The following is a 15189-nucleotide window of genomic DNA, read 5'->3' as shown; positions in this document are numbered from 1 at the left end:
TCAGTGCCTCTATGTTTGAGGGGATGGAAGGAAACAATATTCATTGATCCTGTCTGATTCAAGAGGAGACAATGTCAAAACCCTACAGGTTTTCGAGCTGGGCACGGCCCTGACCTTGGAGGTGCTGGGAGAGCTCTGGTAGCGGGGCCAACCCGCCCCGGGCACTGGTCCCGTCTTGCTCTGGGAGGCACCCAGCCAACAAGCCAGGCTGCTTTGGGGTCCGTCACTAAGGCTGTGCTGCATCACCCCGGGCAGCCGTCCTGGCCAAAACACCCCCAGGCAATCCCCCTGGGAGCAGCTTTTCCAGACGCTGTTTGCAGCACACCGGCACGTCAAGCAGGTGACGCTGCCTTCCTTAGGGCTGCGGCAAGCTCACAGCACGCTGCAGCAAACCTGCTCAAAGGAGATTTACTAACCAATCTACTGAATTGGTGAAGGCAGACTTAAACAGATACTTCCTTTTTTTTTTTCTTTTTTTTTTCCTCACTAAGTTTCTTTTAAATTACAAACGCGCTGTCTCCTGGATTAGTATTTCTCCTTGTTTAAGAGATGAAGGCTGGATCTGAGACATCAGCCAGCCTTTTGTTGGCTGAGATCCCCAGGGGCTGAGACAGGCTCATTTCTAAATTCCCACTGCCACGCAATAGCAGGTATTATTTTGTTGGTTGTTCAGAAGTTACATCTGAGTAGCGTGGCTACAGAAGGAGAACACGGGCCTGTAGTGCAATAAGTATTGTAAAATGTACGCAGATTCGTCACTGCAGGCTTTTCTCACAATCAATACGATGGCACCAAGTGCCAATTATCTGTTACAAGTTAATCCTTTAAAAGCAAATGCTGTGATGGCATGTTGATGTGAATGCAACACGCTGTCCCATGGGGATAGTGCCACGTGTCACCTTGCAGGGGTACGGCTGTGACGGGTGTCCTTGGCTGTGGCAGGCCTGTGAGAGACCTGTCACAGCTGGAGCAGGCACCACTCAATGAATTATCCTCTTTCTGGTAAACACACAGGCATACACACAAAAAGCAGAAACACAGATATATTATATAAAATAAATGACAGTATTGGACCTGAGGATATGTTGCTGACTCCCTGGTATAATGAAAGCAGAAAGCAATTTATTTATTCCTGCAGGAGAAGGGTATTTAACAAAATTACAATTTAAACATTATTTATAGGGTAACCTTGTCTCCAAAACCTTTTACAGTGGAAATAAATTAGGGATCATCCATCATGAGCCAAAGCTGCCATTCCAGTCTCCTCCAGCATGGTTTCATAGCAGGCTGCGCAGTTCCCCGGGAGCTGGTCAAGCACCTGGAGCTGATCTGATGTCTGCTGCCCGCGGCTGTGCTGGGTTAATGCACCAGCCCAAGTCAGCACCTTGGTGGGGAAGTCTGGAGATGCCTGCTTCAGGTAATCAAAGTCGGATCCCCAGGGCTTGTCTCCACTGAGACGTCAGAGCACACCGCCAGGATGTGAATTCTCAGCACCACGAGCATTGCATTAAAGTGCTCTTGGTCCCCAGTAAGATTAATTTCTCCCAGTTCAGCCCAACCCAGTTGGCCTGAGCTCAGCGACACCCAGGCAGTTTCGGAGAGGAACAAAAGTGCTGCTGTGGCAATGAACGCACAAAGCAGCAACTCAGCAGTATCGGCTCTGCCTGCTCCTTCAGACATGCCAGATGGGTCTTTGGACATATTTCCATTTAAAGGCGGGCGAGTCATCCTCCCTCACTTCCTACCCACTATCTTATTTTAAGTAATGAATCACATGTTTTACTTTTTCTTCTTTTTTCCTTTGTGAAGCTGAAAACACAGATCAAGCTTTTCTAGTCCTTTGACATTCCAGAGTTCTGCAACACCAGCAGCAAGTAACCTCTGCCACTACTAAACATTATTTTACCATTGCTAAGTGTCATTTGTCATAGAGAATGTCGCTTTTCTGATTTCTTAAAATATTCCCCATGGTGATAGACTTCTTTTTTTTTCCCCCAGTTAGCAAACTCATTTCCAATGTTCAGAAATAAGGGGGATGCTCCACTCTGCAATTTCAGGATGAAACTGGATGTCACACCCAGGATCTCCCAAGCAACGGCTGAAGTGAGAAGACCACGTACTCTATTGGGGTGTTTTGTCTCACAGAAAGATTATTTTATAGACTGAATAGAATGTGAGACCTTGGACACTTTCTGTGTGAAAAAATGTCAGGGAAAAGCAAAGCAGTGAACAAACCTGCCCCAGAGCCAATTGATTGCATGTCAACAGTGCCTTGCATGTGGTGTCCTTCAGCTGACAACTGTGTCATTAACAGCTGAGCGTGCTACATCTGCTCCAAGGTGCCCAAAACATGCCAGACTGACAGCTCGTCGCTTGTGTTCTTTATTGCTATTGGGCCTGTGAGAGATAATAACAGGGAATCAATTAGCAGACAGATCATTTAAGTCATATGCAACTCGTGTGGACAAACACCCCCAAGTGTTTCTCAGCCTGTGGCACCAGCATTTTGTCACCCCAAGGCAGCAAGTGTTTTAGGAGAGGAGTCAGAGGTGATGATAGACAAGGACAGTTTGGACAATTTGGGCAATTTGGGCAAGAGATTGCTCCATCACACAGAGCCATTGTGTTTGGTCCATCCCGCAGAAGAGGGATTTGTTTAACCTTCACCCAGCTTCCAGGAGCCATGTCAGCCCCAAATGTGATGCTTTTAAAACTTCCCTGTAGTTAAAACCCTTCTGGACTTGGGGGAAGAGGGGCTTCTGTCTCAACCCTGTCGATCAATTACCTTTTACAGGCAGCGAATAATTTCCAACATAAATAATAATAATAATAATAAAAAAGACTCATGGAGAAGAAACTGAAGGTAGGAAACCTAGAAAAATAATTGCCCACTGGGCCAGCCTGAAAGCTGCAGATTACTTCATGAGCTTGTTCAGACTGCATGCAAGTACCTAAGACTTTTATCTTGTAACAGGTAAAATAATCAATACCTACCCACTTTTAAAATTTAGTGACAATAATGAACTGGTGAATATTATAGGAAAAGCCATGGCACGTTAGGTATTCCAAAGGACTCAGGTAAGTACTACATTCTTTAATACAGTTTTAGAGGAAAGGCTTTAAGAACCTTTATCAGCATAAAACATATTTTGAAATTCATGGAAATTAATAATTGGCACAGAAAAGTCAATTCCATCTAAGTGGAATGACTTAACCCTGCTGGACAGTATTTTTTACTAACTATAATGGTTAATCTGTAAGTTGAGAAAGGAAAATTCTTCTGTTGTTAAATGTAATGGAACAAAGAGGGAACCTTCTCCAGCTGGCGGGGACTTTATGGAAATAAAATAAGGGGGAAGTTCTATAAAATAAGGCCCATTCTCCAAAATAAAACCAATTAACCCAGAGTAAATTGAGGAAACTGAGTCAGAGAGATTTCCTTATGACAGAGCTAGGCACTGGGTTTCGGTCTGGCCTGAGCCTCCAGCTCCTGAGCAAGTATTTTCTTTGCCCCAGGCCCTATGGATCTGACATGAATTTCCCATCTGAGTGCTTTATTCTGAACTATTTGTGCTGTTTTCACACATGTTCAGTGGCTGACTCCAACATATAGCTCTGCATACTGATGGCAGAGCCTAGGGTTTGGATTCTCCTCCCGGAGGCTCTGGGTGACCACAGGGACAGGGCGCAGGGTAGCACAGCCCTGTGCTGCAATGTGTTGTTGAATTTGTTCAATTAAATGTATGAATTAAACACTGGGAGAAGCGTGGCAAAGCTCTGTGTAGTTTAATTTATACCCTGACATTTGTTGAGCTTAAACCTGCCATTCTTGCAAAGAGTGGTCAAACCCCTTGTACCGCGGCAGATGGATTTAGCAGAAACTTCCTCGCTCTTGGGTCTCAGGAGAATTTTGTGCTTTACAGAGTTGCTTGGGATGCATCTTTCTGAAGCTACAAGCCAGCTTCTGGTAGCAATCATTCCTTCACAGGGAATTCACTTTCTTATTATCAACTGCATCCCTGTTAGCAAATAGAAATGAGGCTCCCTGCCAGTCAAACCAAACAATTTCTGCTTAAGCCAGGTACATGTCTTCAAGCTGTCTCCTACCAAGGACTGCAAACAAATCTCTCTTATTTATTCTAAATTCATTTTATCCTCTCTGTGGCTAGTTTCTTGCACTTTTGCTGTTCTTTACTGAAATATGAGACCAGGGGCATTGGCCGCTTACCCTGTTACAATAAATGGGTCCTTCCTGGTTCCCTACTACGAGGAACCCATCTTTGCAGAGTCTTTCCCTTTTCTGGGGTTTATCACATGCTGAATTTTTGGGTTCTACACTGGAAAAAGCCACTGGATCAAAGTAAAAATGGTCACCAAGTCTTGTAGGGTTTCAAGTGAAAGCCATGCAGACCACGTAATGACATAGGGTTTGGTTCTTTGGGTTACAATGGGTGAAGATTGCTCACTATTGCAACTTTAGTTGCTCACTAAAATCTAAGATCAAATGTAATCTCCTCCAGCCTGTCTTTACCACTAAAATGAATGTTTCCCCCTTGACAAATTGAAACCACTACATCTGTCTCCCAAGGTTTTCTCTGTGATCTACTCAGCCTATGGTCATTTCTACTTTATATGTATAATTTGCCTGGTTACAAAACTGCGCTCAGAGACACGCTGTCCACCTGTCATTATCTTCCACAGGCTCCAACACAGAACTGACAATGCAATTTTTCATAGAAATACTCCTTCCTTCCCATCCTGAACTCCTTGGGGCAAAGAATGGTGTGTTTTTTCCTGTGCTGTGCCTGACACAGCAGGGGCCAGATTTGCAGTTAAGAAGCATATAATAGGATCTCCAGCATAATATGGCATAATGAGTGATAACAAGCGGAGAGGTAAATGATGTCATTTGGTGCATGCTGTCCCTGTGGTTCCCTATTGTAAGCTCTTTATTGAACAGTCTTGTCCTCACGGTTTCTTACAGATCTAAAAAGTTGTCTCTATCATTATGCCTATCTCGGTGCCTATTTAACACTTTTCTACAGCTCCTCTTTCTTGCCCCTTGTTCTCAGCCTGCTTCAGGGAGCATGCTTGGGTCCTATGCTCCTGTTTATCCCTTTTTTATTATCATTTCCCTTGCTGCTTCAATGCCCAGATTTGTAAGCCATGTGGCCAGTCCCTGCCTCTAAATGCCAACGTGCGGTGTGGGAATGCAGAGAGGCAGACAGGCCCCCAGAGCAGAGGTGGCCCTGCCAACATCCCTTCTGCTTCCTCCACTGCTAAAGAAATTATACATATATCTTTTCATTATCACACCACTGCCAACTCTTCCTTGGCTCTCATTAGCAGCTACTCAGGCTCCATTTGAAATACTCTTTCTAGACCAAAACACGAAAAGAGAAGGCAGCTTTGATCTGCCCTGCACCTCACAACTGATGCCTCTGCCACAGACCTGTCCGCCCTCGGACCCACCAGCGAAGGGGCTGAGGACTTTCACGTCCCTTTTGCTTATCCTTTGTCTCAGGGTTTAGCTCCCATAGTTCTCAGCCCTCTTCCCATCTGTGCCACCTCCCTCTACTTCCATCTCCAGTCCGCACATTTGAAAACAAGCAGCAGAAGCTAATACAAAGCTGCTTGCTTATATTTCTATTAATCATCTTCCCCGCGTCCCATCTGCCACCTCTCTCTTCCAGCCTGGCCCACCCAGTTCCCAAATTTACAGCACTCACAACGTAAGAGTTAATCAAACCCAATCTCTCAGCAAAATCTCTAGCATCTGCTGCTCCGTATTTGGTTTCCAGCAAGGGCTGCTCAATCCCAGCCGCATCTCCGTTGTTTGTACCATGGTTCCCATTAGATAAAATAAAGCATGTAATTAATTAATTGGTACTCAATCTTGAGAGTTCCACATGGATCACTAGAAATAATCAAAATAGCTCTGCTGTGTGTGAAAATATCTTTTGACTGTTTTTTTCATTCGATCTATAATTTGCATGGTAGCAGTAGGCAGAAGCCCCAGCTAACCCCAGGACCTCATCACTGCAGGCTTGATCTGAAGCAGATGAGAGCTGCAGTCCACACCAGACAAATAAATGGAGGCAAAGGAGCAGGAAAAGCTTCTCCATAGCTTATTCCACATGTGCACTTGGATAATACTTCCATGAGTGTGGTTTTCTAACAGAAAAAAAAATCAGAATCAGTACCTTCACCTCTACCAGGCTTACCTATTTTAAAACAAAATTTCCCAACAGTTATTCGATGTCAAAGAAGAAATTTTTAACTTCATAACCACAATGTGTGATTCACCCCAGATACTAGCAGGGCTGGAGGGCAAAGTCCCGAGAGCCAGAGAGTTGCCTTCTATACCAGACCCCCCTGTGCTTCCTGAGTTTCTTCCCAGCGTTCGCCCTTGGGGGAACATCCTCTCCTGTACGGCATCTGTTTGCACATACCCCTCCTGGATTTCAGAGAAGTGTGAGCCCTTCTTGCGCTAACATCATTGCTTTACTGACATCAACCCAGCGAAACAGTGGGCATGGGGACACCAACGGAAAACCTATTATCCATGAGCCCAATCCTGCTTCTACTTTCTTTTGGAGTGTGCTACCTCAGGCAGTTACTTATTTGACATTCATTATTTTGTTCTGGAGTCAAGCTGCTTTAGATCTATCCCTCTTTTCTTTCCTTTGCAGTGCAAGTCGTGTAGATGCATGCATAGCTCTGAAACAAAGTGCCCGTTTCTTCCTGCGCAGATAAGCCTGGTGCCTTCTGCTGATGGTAATTCATAAGCCTACAGTTCTCAGCAGCAGGGATGTAAAGGGAGAGGGTTGGGGTATGTTTAATAAAAATACATCTTATAATGTTTACTGACCAAAGTGGCATTCGACAGATGCTCCATCTTTAGCTATGTTTAAATTATTCCCTAAGCAAACAATACAAACTGCACACTTTATCTTACCAAATGCAAAGATAAACAGAACATGCAAAATATATGGTCCTGGTATAGGATCCCATACAAAGATCACTGATTTATCCTGTGCTTAAATATTTTCTGCACAATGTTTGCTCAGTAATTTATTTCTCCATTGGCCACTACAAATTAAATGTCAAAAACTGTTTATCTTACGAATTTTCAAGACTAATAGTGAGTCTCCCATTTCAGCTTAAATAATATTGCCGGTGAGATATATCTTGATGGATTGCCTAAATAAAGCCAGCTACAGAGATAAAGGAAAACCATGAGCTGCTTTCTTTCCCCGTTTTTGTTAGTTTACCAGAGAGAAATGGGAATAACGTGATCAGCACTATTCTCCTTAAAACTTCTGAGGTGGCCCGGTGCTTTAGAGAGGAATTAAAAATCAGCACCTGCAATGGATTAAACCAGAGCAGCTTTGCTGCTTTCAGGTCTCTGCGATGAGAAGCCCTCTGCATCAGCCCAAGCTGGGCTCTACGGAGCTGCCAGAGCCTGGAATAAGACTGCAGCTAACAGTCTGTGCGTGCACTTAGTGGCAATGCTTCCCAGTAATTAAATTATTTGCTCACTAGTTGTAAATGGGCTGAGACTGACAAAGACCTTTCATACACGTATAACCACCATATGTTAATTTGCAAACAAGTTATACCAACTTATTTCTCATGAAGCTTAAAAGGCAATTTAGAAACATCCTGGCAGCACTGCCAAGAGCTTCCTATCATATTTGCTGCAAAAGTACAAGTTGGGTTGTTCTCTTCTTTTCTTGAATCTCAAACACAAAGCATTTAAAGTAGCTCTCCAAAGCCCAAGAGCCATCACCTACCTGTTGCCAGCAGGTCCTGCTGATTGCCCCGGGCTTGCATCCCACCGCCCGGATGAAAACATGAAACTAGTCAGGGAAGCTCTGATACTTAATTTTTGTATCTCTCTAACCATGTCCCTTCCCACCGAAAAAAAAAAAACTATTTAAGAGAAGCAGAACAATAGAATAAAGCATCAGGGAGCTAATGTGTCTGATTCACAGTAGTGTTTCTCCAGATTCAGGTAATTCCTCTCAAAACTCTGCTTCATAAATGCAGAAAAACTGAATACACAGACCAGCAGTATCTCCAGGGAAATGAGTCTCCAGGGAAATGGATTGAGGAACTGAGTTCTCAAGGGCAGTGAAAAAAATGCCAACAGATGCCTAGCCCTTCTTAGGTCCTGCACTAGGTCTAGTGCATCCTAAGCACTAGAGATGCTTGGGGAAGCCAGGAGGTGAGGCTGCCGGGGTGACCTACATGGGCACAGGTATTGAGGGGATATTCTGGACTCACCTTCCTGGGGGTGGAGGGAAGGGCAGGCAGCATGCACCCAGGCTCATTCCTCATTTGCAGGTCATCAGTGCCCACGGGTAAATAAATAATGCTTTGGTAGCTGCTTAGCTCTGTCTTTCCTGCTGGAGAAGTCAAAGTGCATTGCAGGTCCCATGGGGCTTTCAGCGAGGGGCAAGGCAGTACGCAGGAGGAGGTGGATGAGTGGGAGCCGAGATGCCCTCAGGGGCAGGAGGGACCAAAACTGGAGCTAGTCGGATAACTGGGATGCTTCTCTGGCTCTTCATGCGTCCAAACCCTTGTGGTGAGGGTGGACCAGTTGCAGAGACTGAAACAGATGGACATTTATGATTAATGAGCTTTCTGTCTGAGGATTAAAAAAGATCTTTGAACAGCAAAAGGGGCAGGAAGGACGGCAGAGACACCTTCCTGAGGAAGAACAGCACAGTACAAAGTAACTTTGTTTTCACGTCAAGAGAGGCAGAGAATTATCCAGCTTGAGGGTCCCACCGTACCTGCGGGTATTTCCAAAGGAGCTGAAGAAATATGGCCTCATTTCTTTGCACAGCCAGGGGATTACTTGTTCTGACTTTGCAGCAGGGATGAAACAGCTGTGTACAGAAGTATTTTCTCTACTTTTCCAAATGTTCTCACTAACTCTCCACTGGAATTCGAGGGCTGCATACTGAACCCTTCAGGTACGTTACTGCCCAACTGTCCACACTCCAAATGACCCATAGGTCAGGACGGTGTTAGAGAGGGTAGCAAAGAATCCAGTGTAGCATCTCTTGAGCTTTATGATAAATGCTTTTAATAAGGGTTAGACAGAGGCTCTGTACAACACCGCACATAGCTTACCTGAAGCAGGAGTCGGGAGGGGACAGGAGATGGGACATCCTGGAGGGTCCATGCTTGAGGCAGCTCTGGGACAGTTCACATGGACTCTTGCATCTGTAGAAATGTGGGGAAAAGAATTTGGTTATAAAAACACAAAACCAAAGCAAGAAATCCACCGTATGTTACCTGAGCTGACTCCTGTCTCTGATTTTAGCCTTTTAGTAAGAAAGCCCTCAATTTCTCAAAAAGAACCTGAAGACGAGGAATTCAGCAATAATAAATGATAAATAGAAAACAAGTAACCTGCTTGGAGTTAAGTACATTAACTACATTCCAAATAACAGCACTAAAATGAAGGTAAGAAAAATGTGGCAGATCCCACGTGTTCTCCAGGAGCTACGTGCATAAAATGGTTCCTTTGTTTACATAAACAGTTTTTCCAAAATTTTTGACATTTTTCAAATATATACTGTGGTCACCCGACACACTTTCTTATTCCTGTGACTTGGTCATGACAAGAGGAACTGCTCTGACTCTGCCTTCCATTGATCCACAGCAGCCATGCGATTCCAGCTGCCAAACAGCGCTTGGGAGTTAGAAGAGTTTATTGTTGAGGAAACACAAACATATACATGGTTGGTTCATTAGGACTCGCAAGCTAGAAAATGCTTTCAAAACGCCCTGAATAGAAATATAGATTAGGAGAAGAAATGTCATAAAATGCCTCTTTGAACAATGCTGTCAATGAACCCAGTAGGACAAATACTTTTATGATATGTTTGTTTGTGAAAGAGACTGTGAAAGTCATTATTCTGCAAAATTCTTCTGCAAGACGGTATTACACAGAGGTATGAATACAGGCCCAGGAATAGGAGCAACCCAGATTATCCTGAATATCAAAATGTGCAATTGTGCAGTGCCTGCAAAGGAAATAAGGATAACTTGTTATTGCATAACTGTAGCCTTATTATCATCATGACTCATTTATTATTTTTACAGCATAGCTTCTTCTAGTGTCAGACCCGCAGTTATCTCCAAATAAGAGGCTTATATTCAAGTTTTTGTAAATCAAACTTGGAACAAAGAAAATTTTGCAAAATACATTTTGTTGACCTTTTGCTGGTGCCTCCGTGTAGTCTGTCCTAGCCAAATCCCTACGTGCCTTCTTGGACAAACAACCAAGCTCCTTCCCCCAGAATTACACACTCATTTTGCAGACTCTTTATTTTTAGTTATTCCATTAGAAAGCAACAACAACAACGTAAGACTTAGCTGAACAGTGACCCCAAAACATGAGAAACTTGCAACCTCTTCTCATATAGTCTATGAACTGAAAAAGGGTTCAGTTACTTGGCTAACAGAAATATTTACCCAGCTCTAGGGAGAACACTCAGCTGAGGACCCACAGATTGTTATCTAATAACTCCTCTGGTGATAGCTTAATATGGAATTTGGATGCAAAAGCATAGCTGAATTTCAACAAAAACAAAACAGAACAGAAAAGAAAAAAAACATTGAAAACCACTTCCTTCTGGCCTAGAGATACTTTCCTTGTTTATGGTATAATATTCTCTCAGTGTATACAAGATTACTCATATTTTATGTGTTTATAGACATAGGTCCCAACACATACACAGGTATTGTGTGCACTGCCGAGATGCAGAAGAAAAATATCTGAGATTTTGGCATCCTGGGAGAAGTTTTACCCAGCTCCCAAATGTCACATGGCAGTTAAAATGGAACTACACTCATGTTTTTATTCAAATAACTACTCTAAAATTACAAAAGATAACTACTACCTTTCAGCATGAATAAACTTGAATACATACTAAAAATAATCTTGCATTAACTCCTGAAGTTACTGCCTTCTGGAAGGTGTAAATGGGTAGAGTTTGCTATTACATGCTTTACATAACCATATGTCAAAAAAATCAATAGAATGAAAATTGCATATCCAAAAAGGGGATAAGTGGATGTGCAGCATTTTGAGAGGCATTTACACACACACACACACACACAATTTAACTCTCAAGTCTTCTAGCTAAGCCCAAGCTTTATGACACAATTTATGTATTTTTTTTTCTCTTATCAGTTGTCATCATAATTTTAGGGAAAGACAAAGAGGTCTTTTAGGAATTAGGATATGGTCTTCTCCCCTGTAATTACTACAGTTTGCACTCAAGAGGGCAAGTAATCTTGGTGAAATCAGTGCACGCGTTTGTGGAGTAAGGCAAGCAGAATCTGACCACTAGTGACAAATGAACTCTAGTGGCAGACCATGGTTTGAACTATGACCCAGTGACAGGATCCTTTTAAAATCTTTTTTTTTTTTTTTTCATATCGCTCCTGTTTTTTTTCCGTGAGCCAGCTGTATGACGGATGAACTATTTCCTTGAGCACCTCTGGGTGAAGTTGGCCCTGGGCGGTGCAAAGAAGAGGTTCCCCAGCCACCACACCCCCTCCTCCTCTGGCACCCTCCTCACACCTCGCAGCTGGCCCTGGGAAGCCAGGAGCAGCAAGAGCAGGAGGGGTCTGGTTCTCGTCCCCCCATCCCCGTGCCACAGTGATACCTCCCGGTCGAGGCGCTCCATATTATTCCTCACTTAGAACAGCAAAGGACGTCCCCATCTGTCTCTGCTGCCAGGGAAGATGCTGAAGCTCCTGCAAGTTCAGAGAGGATTTATTTATTACGTGCCACTTATTTATTTTATATTAAGTTCTCTCAACACAAAGTGTGGCAACAGGAAGAAGTACAGAGCATTGAAGGAGAGATGCACCCCGCACCTGACACTTCAGCAGTTTCTTGGGGGTTCCCTGAGGCAGAGGAGAGCTGGCTCGCTTTTCTTTCTCAGAACTCAGAAGCAAATTTTCATTCTTGAATCACGCATTATTTTCAAAAAGTACAGCTGCTGAGATTCAACAGGAGAATATTTGAAACTGTGAATAATAAAATATTTATTGAAAACAGTACAGCAGAGTAGAGCCTTTTATTCCTAGAAGATACCATGCAGACAGCTTCTTCCTACATGCAAAGATGAGTTCCGTAGATCCAAGTAAAGCAGTACTGCAAGAAGGCAAAGTGTAATACAAAATGAAATCATAAGTACTAAGAGTCTGAGAGTTGTTGCAAAGGGTGACTTCAGATCATTTAAAGCATGGAAGACTGTACCTTACTGTAACAGAATACTTAAGGATTTGGGGGGGGGGGGGGGGGGATATAGTTTTAAAAATGCTCTAAAAATAACTTGACCTTAATCATGCCATTTCTGTACACCTCTTTAATTACAAAGGCACGTGTTATTTATTTATTTATTTATTTTTAATAATGGTATATATCATTATACAATATTTCTACTCCCCAAAGATATAGGCAGTTGTATCCGAACTTTCAAGGGCTTTCCCTGACAGAGGGAAATGGCTGTGATCCAGCCTCCTGAGTGTCACAGGTGATGACACCCAGCCTTCTGTACGAGATAAGATGGATGTTAAGCTTGGTGCAAAATCACATCCTGAAAGGCATCCAGTTGTAACTAAATGAAAACAAGACCTAAGGGCCATTTTCTTAGTAGTTTGTTCCAGCTGCTAATTCCCCAGCTTTTAAGGATTTGCAACTTGGAAAAGGCCATTAGCTCTTGCAGGTACTTCTTCTGGCAGGTGGAGAAGCCCTTCAGTATGCAGCACGTCTCCCATGAAGGTGTACCTAGAATCACCTCCCAAGCTTCTTTTTGCTAACGAACCAGATCAAGCTCTGAAACATTTTTCTAGCTGACAAAACATTTATTTAGCTTCTGACTGTAATGATTCTTTGTGGCATTAAAACCTAATCATTTGCACCAAATAATAAGCCTGAGCATTGGCTCAGCAGGTGATAATGCTATGTCTATGTGCTGTGATCAGTACCTTTGGTTATGAGTCAGAAATGCAAAACCTGATGGACACACTCAGCTTTTACGTGTGGGAGCTGTGACGCTTAACTAAGACAAGTACCATAATATCTCCAGTACAAAAAGCCAAGGGATGCTGCCTTTGCCATGTAACAAACTTGAATTTAACAAGTTGTTAGATTGTTAAACAGTTTAAAGGGTTGTGCAGCACTGGAATAGGCAGCCCAGGGAAGTGGTTGAGTCACCATCATGGGACGTCTTCAAGAAACACTTAGACGTAGAACTTAATAGCACGATTTAGTGGTGGACTTCAGTACTAGGTTAAACATTGGGCTAGATGATCTTAGAGGTCTTTTCCAACCTGAATGATTCTATGATAAGTAGACTGTATGCAATTAGTTGAAGAGCCAAAAAAACATGATCACACAGTTAAGGACCTTTATCACTGGGAGCAGTCGCCATCACTATCCAATTCTCTCTACTCACTTGTCTTAGCAAAGCAGTATGAGTTTATGTCTTATAAAATATAGACCGGATAATTATCATATGTTCCATATGTTGTAGGTCATTCCCACAGCTGTTGATGCTTAATCTCATGTCTCCTGTTTCTCCATGAAGAGGCATCCTACCAATTTTTGATGCATATCATATATTGTGTAGAAGAAAAGGATTCCTTTACTATAGTAAAAAATACAAATATATATATATATATAAATAAATAAATTAAGAGAGAAAGAGAGAGAGAGAGAGGGAGAGAGAGGGAAAAAGAAAAAAAAAACATTTTGAACAGCACAGCAAAACATTTTAATTGAGCTAATCCAAAAATAAGCGCAGTCAAAAAAAGTACCAAATTCTCTCATGAGATGGCAAAATTCATCCAGCTCTGAATTTGTGGGGTGTACGCTGGAGCAGAGATAAGAAATGATACAAACAGAAACAGTATGAGAAGGGAGGGTATTTACAGGAGATGTGATAAGCAGCATAGTGCCTGCCAGACTGCTTCGTGAGGAAACCATTGCAGGATCCTTCGGCACTGACTGCGACTTCACAATTTCAAACCCAAGGTGACAAATTCCTGGGGCTTCGACAGCCTCATGTTTGGGGGAAGGTAACGAGAGCATTTTGTCAGAAAAGTAGGTCACGGCTCAGTGGGAGAGGCACGTTGTCACATTAAACTGTGAAGATTCATAGCTTCCAAGAGGGTTTCAATTTTTTATTTTTTTTCCCTGACGTTATTTCATTTAGCAAAGTAGAATCCATATTGTAAGCAAAACAAGATGGTTGCAATTTATGGGTCAGCCCATTGTTCTTGCAATGGCTTTGTGAAAGAAGAAAGATTGCACTGTCTTGTTACAAAAGACAGTGATTTTGGTAAGTAAGCTCAATTGTCTGAACAATATTCTGCAAATGAGTGTAAAAAAATATATCAGAGAATAAAGTGTGAGTCATGCAGAATTACTCAATAAGAAGCAGTAAGTCAACTTTCATAGGATTTGGGTAATGTGGATATCTCTTGAAATTACGCCTAACTGCAGCAACAGTCATGATGGAAACAAGAGCCAGAAAGCAATAAAAATATCCAGTAGTTTCAAGAGTAACAAGTGGAAAACTTCAGGTGACAAAACAAAACAAAACAAAACTCAGCCAGGTCATATTTCCGATAGCTCGCATGAACACTGCAAAGTGAGCACAGAAATTACCCAAAGAGGACTGAGGAACTGTGGTGCTTTGCCCCTATCCCGTCAGGAACAAGAGACTAATGACAGGAGTGATTGAGGCTGGATTTTGACACTTGAAAGTACATAGAGTAGGTGTAGAAAAGATTTCAGTTATGCACACAGATGGAAGAAGTAGATCACTGGAGAACTGAAGTGTGACAGTATTACGACAGATAAAGTAATTTATTTTATAGGAAAATGATTATACAGTTGAGAGTCTTTTTTTTTCTTTTTTTTTTCTTTCCCAGCAGAGTGAAAAGGAGAGCATATCTGCTTTTCTTGCACATGATCCACAAGATGTGTCATGTGCTTCTGATGGTGTCAGAGAGAAAGAAAATGGTTTAGTGAGTGGGCGCACATTTGGATTTCTACCTGATTGACAACGTGCAAGTCAGGGAATTGGCCCAGCATCAATGAGTGTCTAATTAATTTTGGCAGTAAATGCCACCAACACTGATGGAAAA

The 15189-nt window shown here is 42.6% G+C and overlaps 1 long non-coding RNA gene across 1 annotated transcript; it reads right to left on the bottom strand.

Annotated features, from left to right (window-relative positions):
* Positions 1-8294: 8294 nt before the first annotated feature.
* Positions 8295-12059, bottom strand: LOC308177726. The gene is made up of 3 exons (XR_013939364.1): positions 11908-12059; positions 9145-11784; positions 8295-8614 (listed from the first exon to the last, which is right to left on the bottom strand). It is a non-coding gene; the product is annotated as an uncharacterized lncRNA (long non-coding RNA).
* Between the last annotated feature and the right edge of the window lie 3130 nt (positions 12060-15189).

Source organism: Anser brachyrhynchus (assembly GCF_964034855.1).
Source record: "Anser brachyrhynchus genome assembly, chromosome: 14".
NCBI classification, from domain to species: domain Eukaryota; kingdom Metazoa; phylum Chordata; class Aves; order Anseriformes; family Anatidae; genus Anser; species Anser brachyrhynchus.
The sequence above is the reverse complement of the archived record's forward strand: the minus strand, read 5'-3'. Positions and strand labels throughout refer to the sequence as shown.